At 37.7% G+C, this 6,589-nt stretch overlaps 1 pseudogene; it reads left to right on the top strand.

Annotated features, from left to right (window-relative positions):
* Window positions 1–2,277: 2,277 nt before the first annotated feature.
* On the top strand, window positions 2,278–2,761 carry LOC126506564 (60S ribosomal protein L21-like; annotated as a pseudogene).
* Window positions 2,762–6,589: the final 3,828 nt, after the last annotated feature.

The following is a 6,589-nucleotide window of genomic DNA, read 5'->3' as shown; positions in this document are numbered from 1 at the left end:
CCCAGACCCAAAAAGACGAACATGGGATGTACTCACTCATAATTGGTTTCTAGCCATAAATAAAGGACATTGAGCATATAATTTGTGATCCTAGAGAAGCTACATAAGAAGGTGAACCCAAAGGAAACACATAGTCACCCGCTTGAATATGGGAAGTAGACAAGATTGATGGGCAAAAACTGAGAACTTGGGATGAGGTGGCATGGGGCCAAGGGGAAATGGGGTGAGAAACGTGAGAAGGGGAGATTGGGGGGAGATTGGAGGAATGGGATGGTTGGGATAAAGGAAGGGTGGACACAGGAGCAGAGAAATATATATATCCTAATTAACGGAGCCTTCTTAGGGTTGGCAAGAAACTTGACTCTAGAGGGGCTCACAGGTGTCCAGGGAGATGTCCTTAGCGAGTACCTTGAGCAACTGAGTGGAGGGAATCTGAAATGACCCTATCCTATAGCCATACTGATAAATATCTTACATATCACCTTAGAACCTTCATCTGGCAATGGATCGAGATAGAGACAGAAACCCAAATTGGAGCACCGAACTAAGCTCTTAAGACCCAGAGGGAGGGAGAACATAAGCAAGGAAGTCAGGTCCATGAGGGGTGCACCCACCCGCTGTGACAGTGGAACTGACCTATTGGGAGCTCATCAAGGCCAGCGGGACTGGGACTGAATAAGCGTGGGATGAAACCAGACTCCCTGAACCTGGCGGACAATGAAGGCTGATGAGCAGCCAAGAACAATGGCACTAGTTTTCAATACCAATACATGAACTGGCTGTGTGGGAGCCTAGCCCGTTTGGATGCTCACCTTCCTGGTCCTGGATAGAAGTGGGAGGACCTTGGACTTCCCGCAGGGCAGGGAACCTGGACTGCTCATCATTCTCGAGAGGGAGGGGGAATGGAGTGGGGGGAGGGGGAGAGGGGTAAGGAAGTGTGGGGAGGGGGAGATGTGTGGGAGGAGGAGGGAAATGGAAACGGGGAGGAGGCGGTAATTTAAAAAAAAAAAAAAAAAAAAAAGAATTGCCTAGCGCGGACTGGCCTGTAGACATGGCTTTGAGTAATTGTCTTGATAATTAAGGGATGAAGGAGGGCTTAGCCCACAGTGGGCAGTACCATCCCTAGGAAGTACATTCTGGGCAACTAGAAAGATAGTTAATCATAATCTTCTAAGTGTGTGTCTTCAAGTACAGGACAGTTAGTCTATCAACAAGAACACCTAGCATAGCTCCTGCACTGACTTCCCTCATTGAAGAACTCTACCGTGTTAGATAAAACAAAGGCTTTCTTCTTTTAAATTGCTTTTGGTCAGAGTGTTTTTATCACAGTAACAGAATCAAACTAGATCAGGGTACCTATATCCTTCTGGCATCTTTTCATCAGCTTTGAGTTTTGCTCTCTCTCCAGAAAGTAATACAATTCAGTCTGGCTATGGTTTGACTTTCAGCTAATCCCCAGGTTGGTCATTTTTCTCAGGAGCCTGTTTTGAACTAACTTGAAGAACACTGGAGAAGGAGCAAATTCTCAGTGTGAAGAGAGTAATTCACACTCTGGTGACAGACCACTCCAGAATATCAAATAACAAAGGTTTACTCCTTACAACAGGACTCTCTCTGACAAAAGAGCCCTTATTCAAAAGGGGTTGCTTACAATTTCCCTTTGTTACCTGGCCTCCTGTGAGCCACTTTTAATCTCATGGTTAAAGGGGTACAAAAAACACATTACCTAATGTTACCTCCTCTGAAGAATCATACACTAAGTCACTTCTAAGATGATTCTTCTTATGTTTCTGGAATGAACACATTTAGGGTTAATTACCTTTTTACAACAGTTTGGTTCTTTATTTTGCTTCACAAAAAATTATGTTTGTTACTTTTGAGTTTCTTAGATTTTTTTGATCATGTTAACAAAATAGAGTAATTTCTTTTATTATGTATAGAAATAGGGTCCATATATGCTAAATTCATTTTGTTATAGTATTATTTCCCAGAGTATCATCCTATAAAATCTGCCTTTGATCCTTAGAGAATAAAATGGATAGGATCACGTGCTTTTGTAAATTAAAGGTGACCTCTAGACTCTTAAGAGATCCTTCTAAGAAATATATTTTGATTTATTGATAGAAATTTGACTAACCATGGAAAGGATTTATTCTAAGTAATTAAATAGGATATGAGTATCAGTAGTATTTCAAAGGAAATGCCTTAAAAATATTCACTATAGCCCAGTATAATAATAATACATTAGGGGTAGCCATCTTTCAGTAACTCACCAAAATGACAAACACAAAGGGAAAGAGGAGGGGCACTCGCTGTATGTTCTCTAGGCCCTTTAGGAAACATGGAGTTGTTCCTTTGGCCACGTACATGTGAATCTACAAGAAGGGTGATATTGAAGATATCAAGGGAATAGGCACTGTTCAAAAAGAAATGCCCCATAAAATGTTACCGTGGCAAAACCGAAAGAGTCTACAATGTCACCCAACATGCTCTGGATATCATTGTAAACAAGCAAGTTAAGGGCAAGATTCTTGTCACGAGAATTAATGTGCGGATTGAACACATCAAGCACGCATAGAGCAAAGACAGCTTCCCGAAGTGGGTGAAGGAGAACAACCAGAAGAAAAAGGAAGCCAAAGAGAAGGGCCCCTGGGCTCAACTAAAGCTCCAGCCTGCTCCACCCAGAGAAGCACACTTTGTGAGGAATAACAGGAAGGAGCCTGAGCTGCTGGAGCCCATTCCGTTCGAAGTCATGGCCTGATGTACAAAAGGAAATAAAAGACCTGGACTGTAAAGGGGTTTTCTTAAGTTGAAGTGTGATGTCTCCTCCCTGAAAGAAAATGATGGATCACTGTGTCTTTCCTATTCAGACATTACTAAATTTTCCTGCTAATTGGAAAAAAAAAATGATGCATTAGATTTTTATTGGCATGAGATAATTTATCAAGAACTAAGCAACTTAAATACTGACTGTTATTCCTTGGAAACTACAACTCCCAGACTCCTCCTTGATTACCGACACCTGTGCACGCGGGCGTGCCCAGGTGCGGGTCATTTCTCCCAGATAACCTTGCGCTTCCCGTTAAAAAGCGAGCCTCCACGAGGTCTCGCTCTCTCTTGCCCCCCACCCTTGTGTGTCTCGCACACCCCATCCCTTATCGTGTTTTCCTCTCCCCATTAAAGTGCACCCACGTGGGAGCCGCGTGTCTTGTCTCTTCCTTTTGCGCGTGTCTCGTCTATCCTGTGTTCGTCCACACACACCACCCCACCGTTTTTAAAGGAATAATGCTGACTCTATCAAAATTCTGTAGATCGAAAGTCCAATATTCTGTGACTGAGTTTTCTTCTCATTGTCTCTATCATCAGACAGTTATCAAGATGTCATTAAGGTTGATTTCTTATCTGCCTCTTCTTGGGATAATTCTCAATAAAAACATTTACTTGTTGACAAAATTGAATTCTTGAAGTAAGAAAACTGTGTGGCCATCCTTTCCTTCCTAATATTCAGCAAGGCATTCTTAGCTCTGAAGCTGCCTGCATTCTTTGCAACATATTACTTCAAGTTAGCAAAAGCATTTCAAATCATTCTTGTGCCTTGAATTTCCATGTCCCTCCCTCTACCTTGAAAACCTTGCAGGCAAATTTAAAGGTCAAGCACAGCCAAACAACCCTTCCAGCCTGAGGTTAATCAATCTGAGACGTGAAATATGGTTTCAAAGACCTCTGCTGATGGTTGGGGGCTGTCTTAGTCTGTTCAGGCTTCTACAGCCAAGCTGTATAATCAGGGTGGATTGCAAACATGGCTTGCAAAAATAGGAATTTCGTTCTTCGTCTTCCATGCCCAGAGAAGTTAATGATCTGGATACCAGTACAAGTGCTGTCTTCGGAGCTGTTTCTCCCTTACACAGCTCTGACCTTCTTGAATGTGTCATCTTTCCAGCTGGTGAGAATAACATTTCCTTAGAAGACAGTATTTCAATAAATGAATTTAAAGTGATGAAAACATAAATTTTATAGCAGTAACATCATCCCAGGACTAATATTTGTCATCTATAGACTATACTCACAAAGAAAAGGGAACACAAAATGATCAGTTATCTTAGAAATGTTTTTGTGAAACTATTGTTCTTAAGACTTTGACATGATCTAGGTGTGGTGGCTCATACCTTTAATCTCAGCACTGAGGAGGCTGAGATATGAGAATTAAAGTTATTCTGGGGATCTGACTTTGTCAAAAAGGAATAAACAACAAGTATATAACCCCAACACTACAGCACCATTAAATTATGGTTTTACTCTAATTAAAATAAATGTAGATTATATAGCAAATGATTATTTAGATATGGTTAAGAAAGTTTGACTCTGAGAATGAAAGTTTGTATAAGTTCTTCCAAACTGTGGAAAGGAATTTGAGACATTATGAAGGAAAATACATAAAAAAGGACATTTCTAAATCAAAAAGTGATAACCACAAAATTGGTATATTTATGTGAAAAGCCATTCAAATCAGAGTAAGAATTTTCCTGGGTTGATTGTCAAAATGAAGAGAGAAGATTGAGGTCAATCTGTTATTAATTAATCAAAGTCCATTGTGTCTCAAAAGATTAAAATTGAATTGTATTACAGTTTGAATTTTAAGAGATCTTTCCCATTACAAGATTAGAAGACAAAAACTTCATTTAAAGGAAAAGTTTTGGGATTTTGATTGGATCAAAAGGGAGCCTCTCATAATAGATTTAGGGCTAATGAAATTTCCCACCTGCTTTGTCCCCGTTATCAGTAGCTACATCACAATAACAGGGTTGACGTAGGAGACAGCAAAAGGAAATTAAATATATAAATGTTGCAGATTTCTGATTGCAAGAGGCCAATCTGAACCTTTATAAATCTTCCGTGTGAAATTGAGCTGCTGTTCTGGGAAATCTCTTAGGTCAAAATTGAACATTGTAGCTGCTATAAATATTCTCAGATTTCTTGTCTCCTTATTACCTATGTGCTCATTTCTTACCCTCAAAATGGGAGTTGCATGCCCTCACATCTGATGCCTCCCTGAATGACCGGAAGCTTCAGCCCTGTGCACAGAAGCCACAAGAAGCGAACATCCCCTTGACCACTCAATCTGATTATTAACCTCCAAAAATAAACACAAGTGGGAAAGTTGATTTCCTCTTAAGAAAGGAGAAAGAAATCAATAATGACATAGATTCTATTTGAGAACCAAAATGCTTCAGCTACTGAATAAAATGTGTAAAACACTTATTGGAAAGGATTACAAAATGAACAAGCCTCGCACTTGATGGACTTTGGCATTCTTAGGAGAATACATGTAAGCAAGAAACTGAAGCAAAAAATAAGAGGAGAAAAAAGAAAAAGTTTGCTCAATAACTAGCCACTACATATAGCTACACATTCTGCTCAAGTATCTTATATCTTATGTTTCTCCATATAATAAAAATTACATATATGCACATTTATATAGAGAGAGTATATATAAAGTATAGATAAAATTTACATATGTAAATTTTCTCCTATAGTGGGTATGAATACTAATTTTAAGTTCATTATCTCCATGTACCTATTTGAATGAATGGAATAACATTTGTCTCTATCTTTTACTTTTTATGTTAAATAAAAATGATAATATCTATTCTATGTTATTAAAAGATAATGAATGATATGAGAAAATAAAGCATGCATAAACGTCAAATAGTGGAACTTACACTGGTTAAAAAAAAACAACAGCTATTTAATTGAATTTAAGGTACAATCAATCGGAGAGAATTCTTGCCAAGTACTTTAAACCTAATGAACTACTGTTTGCTGAGGAGGTCCTAGAAATTTTAGTGCACTACATAAATGTGCACATTCATATTTAGCAGAACATAACATATATTCATTGTGAGACACTGAAATAGAATCTTCTTTCTGTGTGTTATTAAGTATTCATAAAAATAGGAATTCAAAAAAATAGGAATATATATTGTTCAAAAAAGTCAGCAATATATACTTTCAAACTTTTTCATGCAATTTTCTTTAGGGTTCATTAAATATTTACAGTTGAGAGGATCATTTTATACAATATTACAATTTCTAGTATTGTCCTTTACCTATTGTTATATAGAAGATATGGACACTTTAAATTTCTACACATCACTGTACAAGGAGCTACAGAACCTTTATTTGCCATTTAAAAATCAATTTTGAAGTTTTCCTTTTCATATTCATTGTCTCTGTAACCTATTGCTTTTTGTTACCATTTTGTTTAGCTCACTCTCACAATTATTATATAAACTAGGAAGGAAAAATTGATTTTATTGCTTCTTGCTAGGCTTATTATACTGATTATGGCAATTACTTAAAAACCTGACAGATCATATGCTCAAAAATCTTTGTTAGAATTAAAGAATTCTAAAACAAAGTATAGAGAAGTTGAAATTATGGAAAAATAAATAAAGATGGAATATTAAATTAGTGTATTTTCTTCTACAAAAGACATTTCTTGAAATAACTTTCAGTAAGAATGTAACTTTTATATATGTATATATTTAGGAACTGACTAGTTATTGCCTAAAGAAAGTTTGAGGCAATG

Source organism: Alexandromys fortis, unplaced genomic scaffold (assembly GCF_014885135.2).
Source record: "Alexandromys fortis isolate MF-2015 unplaced genomic scaffold, M_Fortis_MF-2015_v1.1 scaffold_0, whole genome shotgun sequence".
Lineage (NCBI taxonomy): Eukaryota > Metazoa > Chordata > Mammalia > Rodentia > Cricetidae > Alexandromys > Alexandromys fortis.
The sequence above is the reverse complement of the archived record's forward strand: the minus strand, read 5'-3'. Positions and strand labels throughout refer to the sequence as shown.